Here is a 26,886-nt window from a genome sequence, read left to right as displayed (position 1 = left end):
AACAAGCTATATTAATCTTAAGGCGTCTTTTTAATTTGATACTATACCAACATACACATGAAATATCAATATACTGACACATTTACTATTTATTTATTTATATGTATATGTTGCAGAAATGACTTCTGTCTACATGATCTTCGCAGCTCTGGCAGCAGCAGCTCTGGCAGCAGCAGCTCTAGCAAACGGTAAACTTTTTTTTGAACAGTATAGTGATCTGAGGCTTCGGAAAGCACATTTTGTCAAAATTGATTTAATCTTCATTTAAAGCAAGAGGTAAAATAACAAAGTACTTACAGTAAATGTGGACATGCTTAATGATTTTGTTCCACTGCGCTGAAATGATCCAAAGTAACTAGTAATGAAATTATATATTCAGCATTGATTCCCATTTTACATGAAAAAAGTTTTTCTTTTTTCTTTCAGGTCCTATTGAATGCAGTTTCTCTGAATCAGCTGTAACTCAACAGTGTTTTGGAGCAGAGGGACAACCACTGATTTTCCATCTGTCAAATAAACAAAATGTGGAGATCAAGCTGCTGAAGGATGGCAAACACAAGATTTTCAAAAAAGACAAAAATGTGACAGTTAATCCGGAATATGTAAGTCAGTTTAAATTCTACAATGGAACACTTAATCTAGGTAACGCAATGAAGAAGCACTCTGGAGATTACAAAATGGAAGAATTTGGACCTGATGGAAAAAACCTGAAAACAGTCAACGTGCATCTGCAAATTCACGGTAGGTAACTTAGTTTTTTAGACAATGGTCGGGTCAGTTTGATGGAATCTGGATGCGGAATTATTTTATTTAATGATTATACATGTTATACACGTTAATACTCAATGTTTAATAAATTCCTTAAATAATTATCTTTTAACACAACCGTAGCCACTATGTAAAGATTCCTATAAATAGCTATTAAAAAAGATTAACATCAGTTTCTGATTATTTTTTTTCCATTGAAGGTTAAAACAAGAAGAAAACAAAAAATTAAAGGTTCAATAAATTTTTGTATCAATCAAAGAGGAACTATCCATCCATTTCTATACCTGCTTAATCCAATTTAGGGTCATGGGCTGGTTGGAGCCTATCCTAGCTGTCATTGGGTGAGAGGCAGGGTACACTCTGGACAGGTCGCCAGTCCATCACAGGGCCACATGGAGACAAACGACACACACAACCATACACGCTAACACTCGCTCCTAGGGAGGATTTAGAATCACCATTTAACCTAACATGCATATTTTTGGACGGTGGGAGAAAGACTGCGAGTGCCCACGGATACATGGGGATAGCAAACTCCACACAGAAAGGCCCCTTTGAGGTGACCACCACAACACTGTGCACCCCAAAAAGGGACCAATGAAATGTAAATATGTTTAGCATTAGGGTTAAGCACATTTCAAACTTTCTGACAGTGGATTATAAATAGTAAACCCTGACATGGATTTAAAATAGAAAATTATCAATCATTATCAAAGAATTAAAAAACAAACAATGTTAGATATTATTTTGTTTTGATGTCTAAAGCCAAAATGTTCTTCTAAAGTACACATATCTGATTTAAGGATTTTTGTCATAACATTTATATTTATTACATATAGTTTCAAGTTAAATTGATCTAAATATTGTGAATGTTTGGGAATACGATATTCAAAAAGCTAATCATTTTGGTGTGGTGGTTAGCACTGTTGCCTCACAGCAAGATGGTTCCAGGTTAGATTCCCGGTTGGGGCCTTTCTCTGTAGAGTTTGTATTTTCTCCCCGTGTATGCATGGGTTTTCTTTGGGTACTCCAGCTTCCTTACACCCCCAAAAACATGCATGTTAGGTTAAATGGTGACCCTAAATTATCCCCTAGGTGTGATTGTGAGCACCCAGCCACTGGGGAACGCAAGTCAGTGTATTTCTAGTGCCGGTCCCAAGCACGGATAAATGGTGAGGGTTGCATCAGGAAGGTCATCTAGTGTAAAACATGCCAAATCAATGATGCGAGATCAACGGGCCACTCGCTGTGGCGACCCCGATAAAGGGAGAGGTAAAAAAAAAAATTTTAAAAAATAATAGGTAATAATTTTATCCTTGAATTTCCTTCAACAAGCTATATGTTTAAAAAACTTATTAGGATGGAAAAGCAGTCATCTACCCATTGAAGGGTCAGTGGGTCAATTCTCAGCTTCCCTGGAGCATATGTCCTTCGGGAAGAAACCGAAGCCCACGTTGCTTCTGATGGGCACACCGGGTTGTGAATGTGTGTATGATAGAGAAAAAAGTTCTGTATATCCTGTTGCACTATAGACAAAGAAATGCTATTGGTGTGTGTGTGTATGTGTGAATTTGAATGTGGATTCAAATGTAAAAGCACTTTGAGAGGTCAGGTAGAATAGAAAAGGGCTGTATATATAACGTCCATTTACCATTTACCCTTACACACACCCAGGAATTGAGGTTACAAATTGTTTACAATGTCTTTAGTGGATTTGGTGAAATTTTATGCAACTTCTCATGTCTGTGGCACAGAAGAATCAGACATTTAAGACTTTGGCAACAAAGACAAATGTGTTAGATCAAAATATGCTGACCCCTTCCTATTGGGAATCGACAACAATATTGAAAATTCAGGGTATAGTCAACCTGGTCCTCTAAACATGTGGTAAAAAAGGATGCAACAACAGCAAGTTGGTTTGCTGTGTATGAATACTATAAAGTAAAGTTCACACAAATAAAAACTGTCATCTAATAACTTGTTTTTGCGATGAAAGTAAAAGTATACTCCTGAAACAATTTACTTATTCTAATTATTTTTGTCTATTGTGTGTTATTCATATATTACTTTGTGTTTATCTTTCAGCTAAACCAGCTGTGTCCCAGATGAGTTTTTCACCAGAACCGATGACAGTAACCTGCTCCTCTGAGGGAGATGGAGCAGAATTAACTTTCACACTGGATGATCAATTACTCTTACAAACCAGAGAACACGGTCAGTCCCTGAACAGCTGTTCAGCTGAAAAATGTAGTGTCTCAAGTATTTCCATCAACTTACACGGACAGCTGACTGGAAGCATCATGTGCCAAGTTTGGAACAATGTCAGCAGAGAACGGACAGTCACACACCTGACACCCTGCAAAGGTACAGTGTTTAAAAGGATGGTGTTTTCCATATATATATTTATTCCTGAAATTTCAACACATTCATGAATTATTAAAAGCTCTTCAGCTTTGTACATATTTTTTTTTTTTACTTTCTCATACTATTGAAAGCTTTTTAAAATATCTTTAAATTGCCATCATATTCAACTCAGACATCTGTATTCTCTAGGTCGTGATATTGTTACAGTGGCTTTAATAGCTGGTGTCTCCACTCTCGGTCTTTTGGTGGTCTTAGGATTTGTTATTAAAATTAGTAAAAAAACAACACCCAGACCAACAATTGGAGGCAAGTAAAATTCCTATAAATTGAATTAAAAAAGAAAGTTTGAATCACTTTGAATGAAATTAAACATCTGTTTGTTTCCAGGCAATTCTCAGGCTGAAATTGTCTACGCAGACGTTAAAGTGTTGAAAAATGCCAGAAAAACTGGATCCGACATGGCTTGAGCAAAACAAATATGACAAGACAAGATAACTTTTAAACCCAGATATCCTTAATGTTAACTTTACAGTGATTATATTAACTGCTTGTGAATACTATACCTAGAGTTTTTGTGATGCGACTTGACTGTATGCATGACAATAATCTTAATCTTGAATGTCTGTTTTCATGGGATTTACTTTATGTTAGCTGTCTTGGAACATGACGCATTGTGAAAAATGTTTTGAGCAGCAGATATTTCCTTTTATTCATTTTTTCCTTTGATTTCATAATGCAAAAAAATAAAGATCAAACAGAAGTAAAAGATAAGTGCGCCATTGTTTCTCTGTCACGAAAACAAAAAACAAAAAACAGTTAATGTTGACATGTGAGTGACATCTGGAGGATGCAGTTTTATTGCAGTCATCACAGGAAGCTTCAACCTTGCAACCATATTTGGCCACAGGATGGAGCTAAAATCCATTTAACAGCTGTTCTGTTTTTTTTTCTTTTTTTCATTTTAATGTGGCTGGATGAATCCTAACTCATAAAAGTTATCCGAAAAGTAATTTCCACTTCCTTTATTTCAATGAGAATTTTGCATTGTATCAGTAGATCAGCGAATGTACAGAGCTGATTCTATTACACAAGGTTTTGAAAACTTTTTTTAATCTGACAAACATGATGATGCACTATAACTAGAGATTTTATTTAACTGAGTTTTTTGTATTTTTATATGTCTTATCATTTAACTAGTTGTATTCCACAGACCAGTCACTATATATCCTGAACATGTGATCCAGTACAAAATATTACTTATTAATCTTCATATTTTAGTCACAGCACCATTACATGTATTTTAGTGCACCATGGAATTATTTTGTAAAATAATTATGTTGGTCTCAAATATGAGACCTTGAATAAAGAGAATTCTACTAATATACAGGTTAGCTGCAACATGAAAAACACTGAAAAATTAAATGAATAACACCAATTATCTCAATTGAAAGTAGCGACAATTGGTATAAATCAGGATTTGACTATCTTTGACAAGGTCATACTGTGATAGCTGGACGACTGGGTCAGAGCATTTATGACAACAGGGCTTGTTGAATGTTCCCACAAAAAGTTGTCCAAGCAAGTGTAACCCTGATTATATTTATAGCACTCAGAAATATCGGATTCCTTGAATGCATCGTAGCATCATCTGATAATTTAATTTTCGGGTTTGTCCTGAACATATCACCTGCAGCTCTCGTGAGAGCAAAGGTGTGGGACAGAGGAAAGACCGGGAGAAAAGGAGAAGGCAGGAGAAACTCCATGCTGCCGTGAAGCACGTTGCTTTCTAATTAGCAGAGGAAAAGATGGTTTTCCGTAGGCATTTGGGAAGAGCTGCTGTTAATGGTGAACCAGAACCCGGCACCTACCTCGAAGGAGTTGGAGTGGGCCGTCAGAGAGCCTTCGTCGGAGTGTTTCCTCAAACTTTTCGAACTATTCTGGTGAGTTAGCTTAGCTCAATTAGCATAATAGTTGCGGTTCAATGCGTTGGAAAATAAATAACCAGTCAGAATAGTAGATGAATGTTGTTCAATGATGCTTGAGACATGTTTGTATTGAGTATTGTGATGATGTGATGAATGTTTAGCACTTTTTTTTTCCTTTCCGGCCTGTTAATTCAGTCCGCGGCCGCCAAAGTGGCTGTGCACAGTGCATATACAGTTGCTGTAACTGCAACTGCGAGTGATGCAGAGTAATGCCATTCAGTGTATAAAGTGTTACAAAATGCTGTGTATTTTTCATGTCGAAGCTTATAGTTCATGTTTAAAGCTAGATATGCACATGAAAATTCAATTTATTACATGTTTCATTTCATCTGTGAAGAAAAAGGGGAATTATTTAATTCATGTATGGGTTAACTAGTTAAAATGCTATTTTATTTATTTGTTTTAAAACAAGGACATTAGAGGAAAAGACATTTAAGAAGTGTGGAAGTCTAATGGTTCTGCATTCTGTCTGTGCCAGTTGAGGAACTGCCCCATCGTGGTCCAGGACGCCATTGCTGTTGTGGATGTTTGCCGGACCAGGAGGGCGGTAGGAACAAAAAGAATGAAAGGAAGTTCACCTGAGAGCCACCCTTTTAACTATTTTGCTACTTTTCTCCACCTGAGACTCGGGTTGTTTTTTGTTCTTTGGCCCAAGATACATGGGGTCTGAGCCCATTTTGGTTGTTTTTGAATGCTTTTGCTTTTGCCTTTATATTCCACAAAAAAAAAATGTTTGCCATACCCATGCTTGGTATAGTTTTTTTCAGCACAACTTCATCTATATGATCTAATAGTTATTTCACTTTTCACTTTGACTTACTTTATTAACACATTGAGCCCAAAAATACACAGAAATGATCAAATCCAAATTAAAAAAACATACTATTTATTACAATAAAAAACACAAACATGCTCAATGAACTGTTTTGGAACTTGAAAAGGGTAACATAGGTTGCAAATATGAACAAATAAATGTAAAATTTAAATAAAGTAACACATTATACAAATATTTTCCATAAAAAGCATGTATAATTCCAGGCGTTTTTTACCTTCAAGTCTTCAAAACAAAGTAAGTGCAAAATCATACAGAGAGCTACATCAGTGCTTTGTATCAGCGGAGTCTCAAAGGAACTCAGGGAGTAGCTACCCTGAGTTCCAAATAGTGAAAATGTAATATTAGAGGGAAAATTTAGATGTAATCAAACTATATACAAATATTTCAAACAATATACAAACAATGGGACAAACTTTTTAAAAAAAAATTTATTTGTGCCACTCTGCAAAACAGTTTCTGTCCACAACAACACACAGCGCCACATCACAAAACTGGCACTTCCAGGGAGTAAGATTTCTTTTTTTGTCGACCTGGTGGCAGTGTAGGCAACTCCTGCGGCCTTGTGTGGCTTTCAGGCTGGCATCTGTTACCACGGTAATGGGAACAGGAATGTGGTCAGCCCTCCTCTTGGTGGACACGCCCATCCCGTTCACCCCACACAGCTGGGACACCAGTTGTGTTTGGAAGTCCTTGTGGGACATGGGCCTCACTTTATTTGAGGTGCTAATGTCACAATATAGAAGGTAGGCATTGGTGGTGGCAATGTCCACAAGGTGCAAAAACATGGTGTGGTACCAGCGCGCGGTTCTGCAGTGGGTGGAGTAGTACTGCAACAGCTGGTCGGACAGGTCAACACCACCCATGTTCCTGTTGTAGGCAATGACTGGGGTGGGGCAGGAGATGTTGTTCACTGCCCAGCGTCCATCTTTCTCCTTCACCCTCCTCTTGACCACCTCTCCAGAAACTGCTGGATGGATTGTGGAGCACAGTGACACTTCCCGTGTGTCCATCCATTTTACAAAGACCAAGGATCCCTCCCTGATCCATCTCACCGCACCCCTCTCTGATTTCCTGTTCAGAGCATTTTCCCTCCCTTTTGGACATCCTTTCCTATTCTCCCTGTACGTTCCACAGGCTCCAAACTTCAAGTTGGCCAAGTCACGGAACAACTGGGGGCTTGTGTAGAAATTGTCCATGTAAACATGGTAGCCGGTCCCGAGATTTGATGGCTGGATCAATTGCATCACTGCATCATATGAGAGCCCACGAACTGTGTGTGTGTGTGTGTGTGTTTTTTTCCTGTGTAAATGTTGAAATTGACTGTGTAGCCATTGCTTGAGTCAGCCAAAACAAATAATTTAATCCCCCACCTGGTTGGTTTGTCCTTCATGAACTGGGTCATGCCAGTTTTAGCCTTTGTGGCCACCATTCTCTCATCCACAGCCAATTCCCTTCTTGGGTGATAATATGCCTGACAGGCACTGAGGATGTCATCGATGAGCGGCTTGATCCTGAACAGTTTGTCATGTTCTGGTGTTCCCTTCTTCTCATCATTTTTCTTATCCTCCTCTGGGTCACTGGGGTGGATGTTCCAAAGCAGAACCCTGAAACGGTCCCTCGCCATCACTATAGCTGGAAATGGCACAGATGTAATGGTGTTCTGTTTCCAGTAATCTGCGATGCTTGGCAGTGACACCAAAGAAGTATATGTAAGGAGCCCAAGGAACTTGTAGAGCTCTTCAACACAAGTCCATTTGTACTTCTTTCCCATTTCTTTGCTCTTTGCTGCACGCTTGTTGGTGTTGGTGCAGAGTGTTAACACTGGCTGGGGAAAAGTACAGCTGGAACAGGTCCAGAGGTGAATAGGCTGCATGTGTGTCCACCTGGGCTCCTGGTGTTCTTCGTGGCACGAAGCGGTTAATTTAGCAGTGTCAGGGTCGCTTTCAGTTCTCCAGGGCTCCAAGCGATGGAGTGGCTGAGCCTGTGGAGATCTGGACCTCACCTGTCTTCTCCTACCACGCCCTCTCCGGATAGGCCTCCATGTCGAGGGTCTGTCCTCATATCTGTGAATTATGGGTTAGTCACTTGTCAGTATTATACACATGACAATAATAAATACAAAAGTAGAGATTTTTCAGGTTATTGCTCATATGTGCATGATGGATAGTGAATACAAATGTGGGCACTAAAATTCGTAATTCATTGCTCCCTACAACAATGTGAATACTCAGTTTACAAAAAAACCTTACAAATAATAAATAAATACATACAACTAAAAATAAACACAAATAACATTAAATATAACTCAAAATACACACTAGTAAAATCAGAATATTCATCTCCTTGAAAAAAGTATGAGCGTTCAGATAAAGAGGACAACAAAATGGCGAACATTTACCCAGTTCTGTATTTATCATTTCAGCCCTGCTCTTCTGTAAACATAAACCTATATAAATATATAACGTTACATACATATCAGACAGTTTTATAACGTTTACAATATAGCAGTAAACAAAACAAAAGCTACAAATAGTCATGATTAGTATGACTTATCTCTCATCACCGACGATGTTGACAAAAGACGGATCTGTCACCTCATCGCTGCTCTCCTCCTCCTCGGACGATGAAAAAGAAATGACATCGTCTTCGTTGTCGTACTCGGCATACAACAGCCTAAGGGCTTGATTGACATCTAATGACCGCTTCATTTCTCTCAAAAACTCTTATCTTATCTTGTTCTTCTGTCTTATTCCTTCTGACAAAAACACTCGGCTTCTCCTCAAAAACTCCCGCTGTTGGCTTCCGGTTCAGCGATTTTTGGCGCTCCCCGCATCCCGTGATCGATGTCAGACGTATTTGGTACATTGGTTATATAGAGTAGTATTAACAGATTCGACCACTTTTTCCCGTTTTGTAAAATCACAAAAAATGACGAAGATATGGAAAGAAATGCAATCCCTGCCCCTCCCATCCCGCCCATTTTTAACGATCGGATAAATATTTTTTTATGACCAAATTGAAACTATCATATCTCCGGTTTTACGTGGTGTATCAAAGTCAAATAAAAACTAGGAGATGGTTTCAAATCCGCTCTTTTGAATAAAGTTGATGGCAGCGCTCCATGTGACCTAGTTTGTTTTCTATGACGCCACAATGACGTCATGCGATCTGATCACGCCGGCGTGATTATAAACCTCAGAGGGTTAAGGAACTGAAGGTTGTCAACCAGTAAATGGTTAAGTGGTACCACAATTTCTTTTCCTTTTCTTAATTTCTTTTTGGGGTATTGAAATATTTCATTGTTTGTTTTACATCCATTTTGGTTGTTTAAATTATTTTTGTGATATGTTTGAGTTCTCTATTTTGCTTTAAAGGTATTCCTACTGAACTGAACAAGATGTTTACATAAAGCTAAATTTCTGTTTCATGAATCTGTGGTCCTGTGTGTTGTGTGGATTGGATTGGTACTGCCAATCTCCTTCCCAACCTAGTAGATCAGTGAAAGTAAATCTGAGTAACCTTGTGAAGAATCTGAACTGGAAGATTGTAAGTCTAAGATTTTTGGTACAAGACTCACCTTTGTAGATATTATTTTGGGGTCAGTACAGATCTCTTTATGAGATAGAAGACACACGATCAGGTTACACAAGGAAAAACTTCTCACAAGTTCATAGGCTTGCAAAACTTACTGATGAGTTAATGAGACTCCTGAAGACCTACTGTAGCAACAATTACTGAGTGCTATGATAGTTGCTGTGTTAGAAAGGTTTCATAACACACAATGCATCAGGGATATCTATGTGTTGGATATCAAAGCCACAGACTGGGGATAAACATCCGATAAGATAAAGGGGACCTGGGCCCTGATGACAGCCAGGTTCATGTGCGCATATAACTTGAGGAAGACCCATCATCAGGATGGACTATGAAGAGTGGGGAGTCTGTGAGGGTAAAGCTGAAGGCAATGATCTGCTGGAAAATAATTTATCTGGCAAAAAGATTACCATATTTTAAAGTTTTATCCATCTAAGTAAACAAAACAGAGAATCCTCCATTTGTAAATAGCCAGTGATTTATTGATAAAAATGTAGCTTTTTTGCAGAATCTCAGAAGAGTTCATTTTTACTGAAGCTTTTCCAGGCAGTATGATAAAGCCTGGGCCGCACAGTGGTGTGGTGGTTTGCATGGTTGCCTCCCAGTAAGAGGGTTCTTGGTTTGAATCCAGTCTCAGGCATTTCTGAGTGGAATTTGTATGCTCTCCCCATGCAAGCATAGGTTATCTCCAGGTATTCAAGCCTCATCCCACTAAATTGGTTCTAAATTGACCATTGGTGTGAGAGTGCGTGTTTTTTTTGTCTCCTTGTGACAACTAGTGACCTGTTCAGAGTGTACCCCACCTCTAGCCGAATGGCAGCTGGGATAAGCTCCAGTCTCCAACGACCATAAACTGGATTAAGTGGATACCAAAAAATAAATTTAAAAAAATGGATCGATGGATAATAAAGCCTCAAGCACAACCTCTGGGCCATGCAGAGATCCTCTCTGACCACATAATGGGTCCAAAAGCTCTTTCTTGTGACTAGATGAGGTTAGACCCTTTGAAATTGTATCACTATCCATTTTCAAATTGATTGCTTTGTATTCATGTTTCCAAACCAACAATAAGTCCAGTGGAACCTTTAGAACCTACATGGACCTCGTATAAAAACTGTCCAGCAAATGAAGAGAATTTGTAGCTTCAGTATTAACACTTTAATTTTTGTTTTTAAATAACATGGCACTAGTCACAATTACTATATCAAAGCTTAATCACAATTATTTAAGATAAATAATAATTTGAAGCATAACCATTTTCTATCATCTTATCTGTTACCTTAAATAACCAGATGGATGACTAACTAGAAATGCCATAAGTATGTCATGTTCCACATTAGTTGCAATCAAATGAGGTTTTACTCATACTCAATGTTTTCATCTTGCTGTACTCTTCCTATGCATTGGGTTAGTGACAAGACCTACTAATTATCTAATGGTGTTAAACTTTTAGCTTTCAACAAACTTTACTTCTATGACCTTCTATTGACATGAGTGTTACAGATTTAATTACAAAGCTAATGTGTGTGTTTAGCGAAACAACATTGGCAAGCCCCATATTAACTTGACGATGCATTTAGTCAGTTTTGCAGCAAACGGATGGAGGTCAAAGGCTACGTTCACACTGCAGGTCTTAATGCACAATTCCGATTTACTGCTCAAATCCGATTTTTGTTTGGCTGTTCACATTACCTCTTTAAATGTGGCCTGTCTACGGATTGCTGTGTGAACAGCTCACGTTCCTGAAGTGACCCGCATGCGCAGTTGATCATTGATGACATCACGGCCATAGACCACGCCATAATGATGTTTACTGAAGCGACCATGGCAACGGCAACCGGTACTGCAGGACTGTATGGCTTAAATATGCTAAAAATCAGGGCTCTCAAGTCTCACGAGACACACGCACTTCAACAAGTTTGCACACTCACACGCCACACACGGTATTTCTCACACTGAAAAAAAGAGTACAATCTAAATTTCTCTGGTGCGCCGTTATCGTGGTGGGCTTCTCACTCTTGCCTTCATTCAAAACTTAAGAGCCCTGCTAAAAATAGTGTGAGGCGGCAGCTGGGAAATCTGTGAGATCACGAAGGAGGAAGAAGAGGAAGACAATTCAGATGTTAATGATGGCTCTATGTGGAGCAATAACCGCAACATCCGCACAGAGAAGTATTTGAATGCGGCGTCGGAGCCAGGAGCGGTGGGATTAGGATGTGGCTGATTACACAGAGCAGGATTTCTTGCCGCACCTTGGCCAACCTGTTTGGCATCGCAAAGTCCTCCGTTTGCGCTATTGTGCATGACTTCTGCAAAGCTGTGCCATTCTGATTTTTATCTCAAAATTCGGTCACTTGTCAACTTAAACTGTGTTCAATTTAAAGTACTATTTAAAAATACATTTGCAGACACTGTTGCATTTGTTGCAAGTCAACAGTAATTCGGGCTGAAGTCACAGATCCTCTTGTTCTCAAATCTCTCTATCATATGAAACTAATTACACACTATAGTTATGAAGTGTGAAAAGCTAATATTGAGGTAACCAAGATTAAGGATTAAAAGACTGGAAATGATCATGCCATGTCCACTTTGACAGTCAAGGAACTCTATTTACATGACTTCTATTGACATGAGTTTTCCAGATTTAATTACAAAGCTAAACACCACTAGCACCAATCTCATAAACCATGTAGATGCAACAGGCCACGCACTTCTTTATAAAGTGTACATGCATCATTAAAGTATTATTAGCTTAAACGGTAACAATGGAACATTAACAAAAACAGTCACTTAAAAGAACAACAATATACTGACTATTAAAAACAAATAAAAATTATATTAAGGCATTTACTTAAATTGCTTAAAGAATATTCCAAATAGAATAAAATTTGCATTTACATAAAACAGATTAAAATCTGATGATAGCTCACATTACATCCCATATGCTAAACATAATTTTTCAGACCCAACTCTAAAGCCTTCATCATACATATATATCCCTCAAAACAAGAGGTACTGACTGATTTCTCCCTTACCTGAAAAAGTACGTCTTCTTTTCTCCATTTATTGTATCTGGTATTGGAATCCATGGTATCTGCCATTGACAAATTCAGCAAAACAGGAAACAATAGTCTAATGATGTATACCTTAAGATCAGACTACTCTACATAACTTGATTTGGTTATTATTAATGCATTAATCCCAATAAAGGCATACTCTAAAATTTAGATTAATCCATCCATCCATTTTATAAATCCCGCTAAATACCACTCAGGGTCACGAGGGGGCTGGAACCTGTCCCAGCTGTCATTGGGCAAGAGGCGGGGTATACCCTTGACAGGTCACCAGTTCGTCACAGGGCCACAAAGAGAAAAACGAGACAAACAACCATATACGTTTACACTCATTAATAGGGTAAATTTAGTGACACCAATTAACCTAACATGCATGTTTTTGGATGGTGGGAGAAAGCCAGATTATTCTGAGAGAACACACACCTACACCCCACAGAAAGGTCCCAGGCCAGGATTCAAACCAGAAACTTTTTACTGAAGTTACTAAACCAAGTATATGTAGGAAATTGTAAAGAAGGATTGATGATATTCAAGGTAAACACAAGAAACTTGTGCTGAAGAAGAAATGGACCAGATTCAGTGAATCATTCCCTATAATCCCTATATAGACCAGTGAGCAGTGCTGGCCAACATGTCATTGGGGTCGTCAGCTGGGGAACCTCCTTTCATCGGTGTTTCATCTAGTTGGGCCCACGACACCCCCAGGAGGCTAGACAGTGATCACTGGCGTCCCACAGTTACTCCCCTAATGCCAGCCATCACTGCTCCTCACACAACAACAACCATATTTTTCCACAACCACAAGCTACCCCAGCCTCTCACCAACTGCACACCAGTCATAGCAGAGTGGGGATACAAAACCTGGTTCGGGTAGGGGGTAATGAAAGTAAAGAGGGTGCCAGAGGTGGAGGCAGTACAATACACACTAGCATATTCAGCAGACAAACTCCTAAACAGTCCTACAAATTACTAAAAATGCCAGCAAAAACAAGGACTCACCTAAAATGGCCACCTGGTTTCAAAAGGCTCATATAAGCCACACTCTCCACTTAAATACAGTCTGGAATTCTTACTTGGTTCTTCCAAGAGTCTGTTTACCTTAGATAAGTGCTCCCCCTGCTGGGCCCCCAGCTACTATTGCTTCTTCTAATCCAAATCCACTGACTCGACTTTTCCGCCTCATCTGACACTTCCTTCACTATTTTCCTCACACTCTGTCCACTTACACCCAACTCCCTCAACAATGAGATAACAGTCTTTGTGACAAATTCTCTACATCCTACTTCCACTGAACATATCCTAACTTTCCATCCTCGTTGCTCTGTGAATTGCCACTCTCTTCACCTTTGACTCTCCTAAATTTATACCTGCAGCTTAGCTTCTTAATACTTGGTTATGTTGCCACGTATACCAGACTTGTGACAGACTAACCTTACAACCTGACAAAATATGCCTCGGAGGTGCAGTACCTGAACATAACAAAACATCTCCATTTACCCAGAGTTTTAGGTTCTGGGGGCAAGATAGAGGCAATACATCATATGTTGCCTCTATCAAAAATCTAATACTCCTTTCCTCGATACTCCACACCTGTTTCCAAATAAGCTTTTTCTTCTGTAGCAAAATTATATATAGCCGGCACACGAGGCACCAACAATATATATTTATAGCAGACACACGATTTATCTGAAAGTTCTCACTATCTGAATAAGCCTTAATTACCTCGTTTTAGGGTACCACCTTCAATCGAAGAAAAAGACAGAATCTTACGATTCTGGTATGTTAAATCAATAATCAATTAATAATTAATAAATTACAGTCCCATATAGTCGCTACTCACACATACGTAAAGAACACATACACTAAAATGGTTGATTTTATATATGTATAAATGAACCATTTATTAAAATGACATGACCAAAGACATGAACCTTAAGACAACAGGAGAAATGCTTTGAATATGGATGATTATATAAGAAACACTTAGTGAATTGAAAAGAACTAAGGGGAGGGGATGGATGGATACCGGAATCATTCAAATAGTCTAGGTTTGTTACTATTTGAATTTAAAGGCTATCAACTTGGGTTAGTTTATCATTTTAACAGCAAATTCTCTCGACACCCACCGCACACCGTCTGATATGTAAGAACAGGGCAGATCTTACGGTTAGGTCAGCTCCGAACCACAGGTAATCACCAGCGGGTCCCACTGGGTCTCTCTCGGTTCCGAGTCTCGCGGCCTTTGTTGTGGTTGACTTTCAGGGACTGGACCGGTCACTTTCCTGCGCCGGAAGATGGCTTCCTTCTGGTAGCTCGGAAGACGAACGGGGTGGTCTGTCGGAATTCACCTCAAATAATGATAAAACTGTCCAAGGGTCGAGTTGGTTTTGGTTGCTGACCAACTCTGATGAGATGAACTTAAATTCACCAAAGATTGACAAAAAGGTTGACAAGCTGAATGCTGGCTCCTTTTGGTGATCAAAAATAGGTGAGGAGGCTGCAGCAGCAGAGTTTAAAACGTGCTATAGAGAGGAGACAGGATGACGGACAAACAAAAACGCAAAATGTATCTTTCTACTACATTCTTCCCTTTCTGTCTTTGTTCGGACCTTCTTCTTCCATCTCATCTTCCTCTCCTGCCATTTTCAAAGACTCTCCGCCAGACTCTCATTCCATCAATTAGAGTAATTCAAAACCGGAGTTTGATTTGCGGAGGCGGGGCATGACGTAGACCTACGCTACACTTTCAGCCCATGGTATGCCTGAAACTGTTGTGACGTCTGCCTGGGCGTATTTTGTAAGGCGACCTGCAAAGAGGTTTGCCTCAAAGCAATTCGACTCCTGCATTCCTCCGTCTCATAAACATTTGTTCAGAGGATTCTAAAACACCATAACTTGTTAAGATATAAAGTGAAAGATATAGCATAAACTTAGGATATAAAGACATAAAAACAACATAACATAACATAACATGATGGTTATGAGTCTCAAAATTCAGATGGATATCTGTAAAGTTATGACGTATGAATAACAAACCAACCAATGTTATTTTCCTGTGTTAAACACAGAATACAATAAAAAAACATTGGTTAACAGTTGCATTATTTCATATAAATGTCACATGTCATATGCAAATTGTTGACTTACTTTTGGGTTTAACTATTCAGTACTACGAACCACTCGGGGGCAATGTGGCTCCATAAGCTGATTAGTCATTTTCCAAAATAATATCTTCCGTATCGTTCCACGTACGATCATGAAAAAGATATTAAAATGCAGCTTGTGATATCACTGAGAACATGAAAGAACTTGTACAAAGATACAAAGCACATTTAATACAGTTTCAAGATTTAGATAAAAAGTGATTCTGGGTGAGATCCTTTTGAGAGGTCCATGCTGCGACTGTCTCTGTTTTGAGTCAGAGTCAGGGCAAACTGTCACCATTGTTTACTTTGAACCATATAGGGTCGTAAGGGTCCTGTTCTGGTTTTCCCCAATACTCTCCCGAAAGGGTCCGTTGTTTGTTCAGCTTCGTTAGCACTAAGCTGTTAATGCATCTACCTAAATTTATGGCACAGGTCTGTGGAAAGAGGGGCTGAGAAAACTCCCCCAAAATGCTTTCCTGGGCAAAGGTGGTTGTAAATTTCTCTTCTTTGATGTAGAGATCCCCCATCTGGTATTTCCACACTGACCATCCCCACAAAAGAATGTTGCAGTCATTTAAAATCTTAAGTTTGTATTAAATTCGACACTTGAGTTCACTACACTTCTCTACACCTTCCTAATTCAACCACTGTCCCTGCTTAGCCTGAGCCACTGTCTTTGTACCCCTTAATATTTCCTCCTGTCTATGAACCTGCTCAACAAATAGCTTTCTTCTTTCCTTGGAACCTACTCTACTCCACACCAGTTTGCCTGGACCAAGCCCCAAACCTCCTCAGCCTATTTGAACATTACCCACAATCTCTGTATGTCTAAGAGTTGCTTCTGCCTCCTGAGCAGTCATTCTTGGATTTCATTTCCTCCCCTTGGTTGGGTTTGGAACCACCTTACTAACTGCCACATATTTACTCCCAGCTAACAGGAGCTCTGTCCTAACTTTAGTACATTTAAACTCCTCTACTAGACTAGATACTGGGAACTGGTCTATGCCTTTCCCATACAGTGCCACAGTACTTAAGCATCTAGGAACACATAGCCACTTCCTAATGTAAAAGCTAACTAATCTTTCGATTTTTTTTCTGGAACAGATAATGGAATCTCATACACAGACAGTGGCCACATCAACCAAGGAAACAATCCAAACTGCAGACACCACAGCTTCAACTTTCCTGGAAGCCCTACTCTATCCAGTCCCTCAACAACATCTTTCCGAAATTGCACTACCTGCTCTCCATCATTCAAGTCTGCCTGGTAGCACCTGCCTAAACTCTTTACTGCCTTTTCCCTGATTATTGGAATTTTTCTATATCTTTTTCAAACTTTCTATCACTTGATTTCTCTTATTGAGATACTTCTAGGCTTAGTAGGTTTGATTTTCATACCAGCCCACTTTAGATTTTTGTTAAGTCTCTCAAGTATTCTCCTCATACATGGCACTGTTGTAGTCACCGATGTCATATCATCCATGTAGGCCCTAATTGGTGTGAGGCACATGCCACCCTGACGTCTCTCTCCACCTACAATCCACTTGGAAGCCCTAATAATTATCTCCGTCGCCATTGTAAATACTAATGGAGAAATGGTACACCCTGCCATAATGCCTATTTCTAGCTTCTGCCAACCTGCTGTGAAACCTGCTGTACTTAGGCACAGTCTAATATCCTGAAAATATGCTCTTACTAAGTTAACAACTACTACAGGCACTCCAAAATAATCAAATCAAATAAGGCGATGTGGCACTGAACCAAATGCATTTTCTAGATGCAGAAATATGACAAGCAAGTCTTTTTTCTCAATCTTGGCTGTCTGAATCTGATGCCAAATCATGGTAGTGTGCTCTAAACAACCCGTGAAACCTGGTATTCCTGCCTTCTGCATCTATTAAACTATTATTTTCTAAATAACTAGCTAATCTCTGTACAACTACACTAAAGAAAATCTTCCACTCTCCATTTAGGAGAGATCATCCGGAACTGACTCAGGTCTAAGGATTCTTTCTCCTTTGGAATAAGTATGCCTCCTGCCTTACACCATGCTCTAGGAATAATCTGTTTCTCCCAAACTATTCTTAATTGCCTCCACAAAAGGATATCAGCTGCACTTTTATAAACCCGGTAAGGGAAAGGGACTCCATTTGGCCCTGGGGCCGACGAAGCCTTTGCACGCCTGACTACCTCCTCAACCTCTTTCCACATAAGTGGTCTCACATCCATCTCCTAAAGGTGGCATGTCAGGTGGAAGGCCTACTACCTTACATTGCTCAAGATCTGAATATTTATTTCTTAGATACTCTTTCACCTCTGACTTTGTTGCTTCAAGCTGCCCTCCCTTTTCCTGGTAAAACAACCCTTTAACAAATTTGAATGGGTCCCTGTAAAACGCATATTCTTTCTTCTTTCTTTTTTTCCTAAGATATTCAGCCCTTCTGAGTAGTGCTAGCCTGCTTCTCAATTCTTCCTGCAAAATATTAATTACCTCCCTCTCTTCTTCTGTAGCTCTTTGCCATCTAGACTTAACTAAATGTACTTTTTCTACCCTCTTTCTATCTTGCACCCCAAATCTTTCTACACCATAGGAGTAGATTATATCTCCCATCTTCTCTGGCCTATCGCTTGCATTTCCTCCTAACCTTCTTAATATTATCGACATATCTTAAATAAAACAGAATATAAACAGGAAGTAAAAGTGATAATTATTAGTTATCAGATTGTGGGCAAGGGGTATTAATTTTTACTTTTATTTCTTATTTAATTTTATCAGTGATATCCAGCATGGCTGTGTCCTTACTGTGCACTTGTATCACGCTTTTTCAAGTCTAGCTTACCACTCAAAGCGCTTTCACACAACATGGTACATTCACCCACTCACACAGTACATCTTAGTCTTTATAGTTGTATATGCTACACAATGCTTTCTTATAGATATTCACACACTTTCATACACTGATGAATGCTTCCATAGGCAAAATGTGGTTTTGCCCAAGGACGCTTCAACATGTGGGCGGGGGAAGCCAACCATCCACCTGTCAATCGGAGGGTCTGTGATTCAGCCACTCCTTAAGTAACTTACCATTTACAGATGTTGTTCACTTGCCCAAACCACACCTCTTGGCCTCTGTCCCTCAGACCCGCCTAGTCTCAGGAGGGCCAATGTACATAAACTAAAAGATATTTTGAGCAAAGCCAGTTCCACTTCAGTAACACCTCAAGAAATTGTGCCAACTTGATAAAATGAAGGGCATAATATGTATCCTTAAATGTATGACCCGATTAACTATTTTAATGTTGTTGCTGTAGGTTGTATTTTCTTGATAAAAGGTTGATAATGGATGGGTGAATATTTGTAGTCTTCCCTCTTAGCATCTTTCTCAGCCTACTATTTAAGCATCATTAGATAATGATTTGTATTTTGAGTTTCCCACATGATCATTCTTCCTGCATGTATAACTTTTGTGCTTTCATTCTATCTGCTGTATCTCTCACGTTTTTTTCTATTTTTGCAGCTAAATATACACATACAGGGTGTTGCTGTAGCTGATACACATAAACCACAAGTGGAAAGAAACTGGTTTGTACAAGATCTATCAGACGTTATTTTGGTCTGAATGGTTTAGGGTGACATTTCCTTTAAGTCAACACACATACACTGAGTGTAGTGCAGGACAAAAGCTTTAGCTGCAACTAAAACGTCAAATTTAGATTGAAAGTGATAAGATATTAACATCAAAATGTTTTAGGAATTTGTTATGATACCAACATTCAAATAGATTTTATGATTCCCCTCTTTGTTAGATCAACACCATATACTTAAAAGTACTCAACAAGCTCTTTTGCAAAATAAACAGCAAATAACAAATAAAGTAAACAATAAATCAGGTTCTCGTCACACTGCATATTTGAAAATATTTTCATCTTCCTCTAATGTTCTATCACCCCAGTCCATCAAATATTAAACAAGTGATCATAGCCAGCATGTTTCTTATCTTTTTATATTTGTGTGCTTTGTGTTTAATGAAGAACAAACTTGATATTTTATGATTACATGCCAAGACATTTTCTAAATTTAAATACAGCGCAAATAACTGGCAACTATTCAGTTGCTTGAAACCATTCTTACTTTTTCTTAATTTTTCGTCAACAAATAATTAAGCTAGGTATGTCATAGTCACAGAAATTAATATGAGTAAATATATAAAAGATAAACAGCAATGTGACTTGGTTTTGCAGTGAATCGCTTCCTCATTTCTGTTCACATCACAGACAAAAAGGCACCAACAAACACCAACCTATTTTCAGTTGAAAATTTGCCCCCCTGTCAGTTAGACTCACAGAAGATTTCCAGTTGCAGGTGAGTGACACCAACATTATTTCAACATTAATTACTTATTTAGCTGGATTAGAAATATGCAGACAACCCCGTCTTTATATCTGTAGTCAAAACATTTTGTTAAAATATGATGTAAAACTCACTTCATGACTTAAGAGTAAAGCAGAACATTCAGCTTTGGAACTTCACCTACAGGAGAAACTGACGCAAGAAAAAATGATTTCATTCTTTTTTATATAAATATACTTTTGTGACAAAAATTGATTTTAACAATTAATTTATTAAGAAAAGTAGTCATTCTGTCATATTTCTTAGTTTTCATAATTAACTTGTTGGTAACATATTTGACAAAATAACATGAGTTATGAGTCTTTTTCATAACCTAAACAGTGGTCTGTAGAGCTGATGAATGTCATACACTTCAGTAAAAAGTGACTGATATTTTGTCGACCATAAATCATATAAAATACTTTATTCACCAAAAATGTAGGCTAAAGAACAAAAACTTTGCCATATTACATCTGTTAATGTATTTACAATTGTAATGTCACTAATCACATTTGAAGTTGGAATATTTCTTTCACATTGTTATTCCATATAATCACATTGGCTTTAATGATATGTTATTGTTGTTATAAGGTTTAGCATTTCCTGGTGGGACCAAACATGAGTGTCTAAGCTTATGTAGTCAAATGACAGGAAATGTCACTTGTACAGCTGTAAAGTCAACAAAAATGTGTCAACTGATAATGGTTCTTTGAAGTCCAATCAGTATGTTCCAAGACAAAATAGCATCTGTCTCAATTACCATTATCAACAAAAGCTGGTTACCGTTGTCTATATGGATTTCCAGTATACATAACAAGGTATTTGCAGAGTATGTGTGCCTATCTCTCAATCAGCACTGACCCAGTTCAAAATCTCTACTGCTGATCACTTCGAGCACTGTCTGGGGGGTGGAGATGGTGGGTGTTTGAAGAGCAAAGGTTGTGTTAGCACTGTTGTTGTTTCTTTAGCTTTGCTCAACTGTGGAAAAAAAGACTAAAGTAAAAGTGGACAAAGATCTTCTTTTCCAGCTGTGTGCCTGTACATTGGGGTTTACCCTGGTGGACGGGAGGGTAGCCTCCCTCCGCCTTCAGGTGGGGGGACGAGTCCTGACTGTTGTTTGTGCTTACGCACCAGACAGTAGTTCAGAGTACCCACTCTTTTTCCCTCATCCTGCTGGGGGACTTCAATACTCACGTGGGCAATGACAATAAGACCTGGAAGGGTGTGATTGGGAGGAACAGCCCCTCCGATATGAATCAGAGTGGTGTTCTGTTGTTGGACTTCTGTGCTCGTCATGGACTGTCCATAACGAACACCATGTTCAGGCACAAGGGTTGTACATATGTGCACTTGGCACCAGGACACCTTAGGCCGCAGTTCGATGATTGACTTTGTAGTTGTATCGTTGGGTGAAAATAGGGGTGGAGCTGTCAACTGATCACCACCTGGTGGTGAGTTGGCTCTGCTGGTGAGGGAGGATGCCGATCAGACCTGGCAGGCCCAAAGGGTCTGTCAGGGTCTGCTGGGAACATCTGGTGGAATCCCCTGTCAGGAGGAGAGCTTCAAGCATGTTCCGGGATAGGTGGGGGACATTGAGTGCGAATGGGCCATGTTCCATGCCTCCATTGTTGAGGCGGCTGACCGGAGCTGTAAGGTGGTCGGTGCCTGTCGTGGCGGCAACCCCAGAACCCGCTAGTGGACACTGTGATGGTAAATGTTATGTCTCTTAGGACTGCTTCCAATCTGCATTAACCCTTTGTCTCACACTGATTGTTTTAAACTATTTGTCTCTTAATTAAAACCCAGACAAGATAATAACTCTTAATTATCAAGACTACATCCTGCATCCGGAGATGGGACCTCTCATTTCTGGGGCTGAGGTTGCCTCGGTGGCAAGGCCCCAGGGGTGGATGAGGTCCGTCCAGAGGCTCTGGCTGTTGTAGGGCTGTCTTGCTTCACATGCCTCTGCAACATCGCTTGGACATCGGGGGACAGTGCCTCTGGACTGGCAGATCGGGGTGGTGGTCCCCTGGGTTGTTCGGTCTCTGTATTACCAGTGTTAGAGTTTGGTCCGCATTGCCAGCAGTTAGTCGGACATGTTTCCGTTGAGGGTTGGACACCGTCAGGGCTGCCCTTTGTCACCGATTCTGTTCATAATTTTTATGGACAGTATTTCTAGGCACGGCCAGGGCACTGAGGGGGTCCGATTTGGGGACCTCAGACTCGGGTATCTGCTTTTTGCGGATGGTGTGGTTCTGTTAGCATCGTCGGGCCATGACCTTCAGGTCTTACTGGAGCGGTTCGCAGCCGATTGTGGAGCGGCTGGGATGAGAATCAGCACCTCTAAATCCGAGACCAATGACCTGTCCATGTTGGGAATGAGATCCTTCCCCAAGTGGAGGAGTTCAAGTATCTCAGGGTCTTGTTCACGAGTGAGGGATGAATGGAGCAGGAGGTTGACAGGCGGATCGGTGTAGTGTCCGCAGTTATGCAGGCTCTGCACCGGCCTGTTGTTGTGAAGAAGGAGCTGAGCCAGAAGGCGAGGCTCTCGTTTTACCGGTCAATCTACGTTCCTACTCTCACCTATGGTCACGAGCTGTGGGTAGTGACCGAAAGAACGAGATTGCGGATACAAACGGCCGAAATGGGCTTCTTCCGAAGGGTGTCAGGGCTCTCCCTTAGAGATAGGGTGAAAAGCTCTGTCATCAGGAGGGGCTCGGAGTAGCGACGCTGCTCCTCCGCATCGATGAGGTGGCTCGAGCATCTGGTTAGGATGCCTCCTGGACGCCTCCCTGGTGAGGTGTTCTGAGCATGTCCCACTGGGAGGAGAGCCCGGGGAAGACCCAGGACACGTTGGAGAGACTATGTCTCTTGTCTGGCCTGGGAATGCCTCAGGGTCCCCCCGGAAGAGCTGGAGGAAGTGGATGTCCCCGACAGGGACGTCTGGGTTTCTCTGCTCAAGCTACTGCCCCCACGACCCGATCCCCGGAGAAGTGGCAGATGATGGATGGATCTTCTTTTTGATGTAGTGAAACAAAGTGTTAGGATAATGAAGATTTTCCAGTGCAGCAGTTGTCTGAGCTATTCACCGGTGATTCTTTATATGTATGTATGGTTTTTGGCACTTGTCCTCTTGTTGTGAAATCTGTTGTCTTTCCCCTCCTAACTCTTGCCTTTCAGCCAATCAGTATACAATCAATGCATAGTGTCAGTGCTAGAGCCTTTGCATTTTTCAATTTTGGGGGACTGCAAATCTGCCCGTCTGCATTGTAAAAAAAATGGTTAAAGATGGTTAAAGATACTATACCGCAGCTTCAGAGGTCTAGGGGAATCCATCCAGGAAAAAAAAGTGTTGTAAACCACTGCCCTAGAAAGAAAGAAATTAAATAAAGGTAAATCTTAGTAAGGTCTTTGCCTCTATATCAAGAAGACTATGTGGCTTACATAGACTGTACTTGACAGATCCTCGTATAATATTTTTAAATAATGTACACTCATAGTAAGGAATATACACTGTTCAACAGTTTCAGGTTGAAATTCCACATTGTACTTTGTACTGTAATCTTGTCAGTACTTAGCTGAATGTACATAATTTACTCTTAATTCTCACCAGACAAAAAGACAAGTAATAACCACCCAGAAGTTAGTGGGAAGTTCATAAACACCAAATAATTTATATACATGGGTACACATGTTCAGTTTATTTGAAAATTCCAAACCATGTGGTATTTAAATGGTATTGCACGATTTCTAAAATCACAAATCTTGAATGATAGAAATTAATCCTAAACATACTCCACACAATACCATTTGTAGGTCAAAAGTGTCTTGGGTAAAAAAAAAAAAAGAATCTTACTAGTACATTACAAATTGCTTTTTTGTTGACTGTTAACTTTGTCATTACAGATAATGATTTTAATCTACATCATCATCACAGTTCTGGGAACAACAGATCTGGTAGAAGGTACGCTTCATATTTTCTTATCATTCATCATCTAATGCAATATAATGCAGGATGGCTTTGTCATTATCGACATCAATCATAATTATTTTATTCAAAACTGGAAATGATCAAGATGAGCTTTGCATGAGTTAATTGATCCTGAAATGGAGGAATTGTTAAATCAGCAACCACTGATGCAATCATTCTCACGTATACCAGATGGAAACATCACAAATGAAAAAGAAACCTCAACTAAATGCAACATTTTCAGTTATTGAACAGTTGCTGGTTTAATTAAATTAATATGTTGAAATATTTTCCTCATATTTAAAGTGATCATGGATTTATTTTTTAAAAACATGCTTATAACACTAACATAGCAGTTACTGGAAACATCAATATTTTAGTGTATTTTGTTTTGCATCAATTTTATTAAAAAATGTTATTCTCCTCTCTCAGGGACAATGGAATGCAATTTAACTCGACCTACTGAAAACCAGCAGTGTTTTGGAGCACTTGGAGAGCCACTAATTTTTCACCTGCCAACGAAAACATCTATAAAAACAAAGCTGCTGAAGGACAATCAGAATTTTTTCATTTTTTACAATGATACACTAACAAAGTTTATGGTTGACAAGACAACAAAGAATGACTCTGGAGATTATCTGTTGGAAATATATTCATCTGATGGTATATTGTTACAGAAATTCAACATCCACCTAGAAATACTGGGTAATTACTTTTTTTAAGCCAGTATGATTTCAAGCAAGGTTATAATTAAGAATCTACTTCACTTTCACATAGATAATAGTAGCACTGCTCTTACACATGCAGAAGTTCAGAAATGTACATTGCTTTTACATATTAATATTAATATATTAACAGAATGAACAAAGGAACTGAATATTGTATTTGGTGCTACATGTAACATGAGACTTTGTGTTGGTCTTGCAGCTCCAGTGTCACAGCCAGATGTGTCCCAGATGTGTTTGTCAGCAGAACAGATGACAGTCAGCTGCTCAGCTGAGGGAGATGAAGTGGAGTTAATTTTGTCTTTAGACAGCAACACACTGATACAGATCAGAGCTGGGAGTGCACCAAGTCAAAGCAATTATAACGTTACCATCAACTTACATGGTCAACTGGTAGGAATCCTGGTGTGTAATGTTCAAAACAACGTCAGCAGAAAACAGACAGTCATCCAGGTGATGAGCTGTGCAGGTAGTGCATTTCAGAATATTAATCAACTACATTTTGTTGTTTCACATCATCTGTTTTTATTCTGTGGCTTCAGAGTATATTTTTCTGTTTCATATGTTGACTTAATTCTCAACATACACTGTAAATGACAAAACACCTCCATCAATGTCTCATTTATTTTCCTAGGTGCCACTTCTCCCACCTGGCTTGTAGCTGTGGCTGTGATAGCAGGTGTGGTTGCTTTATTTCTTCTTGCTGTGTTCCTTGGAATCATTTACTTCAAAAATAAAAACCCCATAACTGTGAGAGAAGGTAAGAGGCTCACTGAGGTCCCATGTGATATTTTATTTCAAATTTAGAATGCAACATGCACAAGTTACTTAATAATCTTAAGAATAACTTTGCAAAGTACAAAAGTTGCATCGATCAGGCATTTTACATTTTCACGTTTAAAACGTGCACTTTCTCAATAATAAACAACATGAACATGTTCTTCTTTCAGATGGCGATCAAGATGAAATTGTGTACTCAGATATCAGAGTGACTCGAGCTGCCGCTCAGCGGCATCATTAGGGTGATTATCGCAGCAACATAAATGCCACCTGTAATTCTGGGTTTGATTCTCAGCCAGCTGGATCCTTCCTGCATGTTACTCCCTACTTTACTTGTTTCTCTACACAATCTATGTTAAAAAGTCAGCATCCAGTTAACTGCTTTCCTGTTAGATCGTTTATAGAAAAAAAAACCTTTTTTGTGGTGGATTCAAAGTGTACAGAAGTAAAATGACTTCTTCCATCTGCATAATCGTGACAACACATTTCACTGAGCTGTAAAGTAACTGTACATTACATGGCATGCATGTTCTATGGATAGAAAAACAGACATCAATCATACATTTGTTTGTGGTGAGTAATTGTTATGTGATTTAACAGTCTGCTAATGTGTGGCATCTGAAATACTTGGAATCTTTGGCAGTAACTGCAAAATTAGTATTTGAGAGCTTGAAGTTTAAATTTGCAGTGATCAATGCCAACACTTGATGGGGACAAAGGGCAGAAAAAGGTTACCTGATAGTTGTCAAGTGTATTACAACCTGCACGTTTGGTGACTGATTCTTCTTGTTATTATTATTAGCAGTTCTTTGCAGCATCTGAACATGTGTTTGAGTACAACAAGTTTCTCCTTTGATGATGAACTCACATTCACTCGTGATCAGACTGATTCCACTGATCCTACCTACAACACTTGGCTCTCCAGATGAATCTACCCTTGAATGCATATCTTGTAATTATTATTCAGAATCTGTAGAAAAAGGAACCTTCCTGGATTCCATTTGTTGTCCAAGAAACATTAAACAGTAAGATCTAAGCAGGCTTCAGCTGTATATCCATTAATAGTTGAGTGAGGTACAATTTTATCCCAGCCTGGACAGTTCGTCAGTCCATCACAGGGCCACATAGAGACAAACAACCACTCTCACACGCTCTCCTAAGGACAATTTTAGAGACACCAATTGAAATAAATCTTTGTAGTATCTTTCTATCTTCCTTTGTTTAATCTGGCATAAACATAAATCTCTCTCTCCAC

At 39.4% G+C, this 26,886-nt stretch overlaps 2 long non-coding RNA genes across 2 annotated transcripts; both read left to right on the top strand.

The window, feature by feature from the left end:
- The first annotated feature begins 116 nt into the window (after nt 1-116).
- Nucleotides 117-25,134, top strand: LOC140280049 (uncharacterized). The gene is made up of 3 exons (XR_011909384.1): nt 117-188; nt 427-741; nt 25,054-25,134. It is a non-coding gene; the product is annotated as an uncharacterized lncRNA (long non-coding RNA).
- LOC140280037 (uncharacterized) lies at nt 2,890-3,471 on the top strand. The gene is made up of 2 exons (XR_011909383.1): nt 2,890-3,132; nt 3,322-3,471. It is a non-coding gene; the product is annotated as an uncharacterized lncRNA (long non-coding RNA).
- Nucleotides 25,135-26,886: the final 1,752 nt, after the last annotated feature.

Source organism: Leuresthes tenuis, unplaced genomic scaffold, assembly GCF_036924035.1.
Source record: "Leuresthes tenuis unplaced genomic scaffold, fLeuTen1.0.hap1 SCAF_21, whole genome shotgun sequence".
NCBI classification, from domain to species: domain Eukaryota; kingdom Metazoa; phylum Chordata; class Actinopteri; order Atheriniformes; family Atherinopsidae; genus Leuresthes; species Leuresthes tenuis.
The sequence above is the reverse complement of the archived record's forward strand: the minus strand, read 5'-3'. Positions and strand labels throughout refer to the sequence as shown.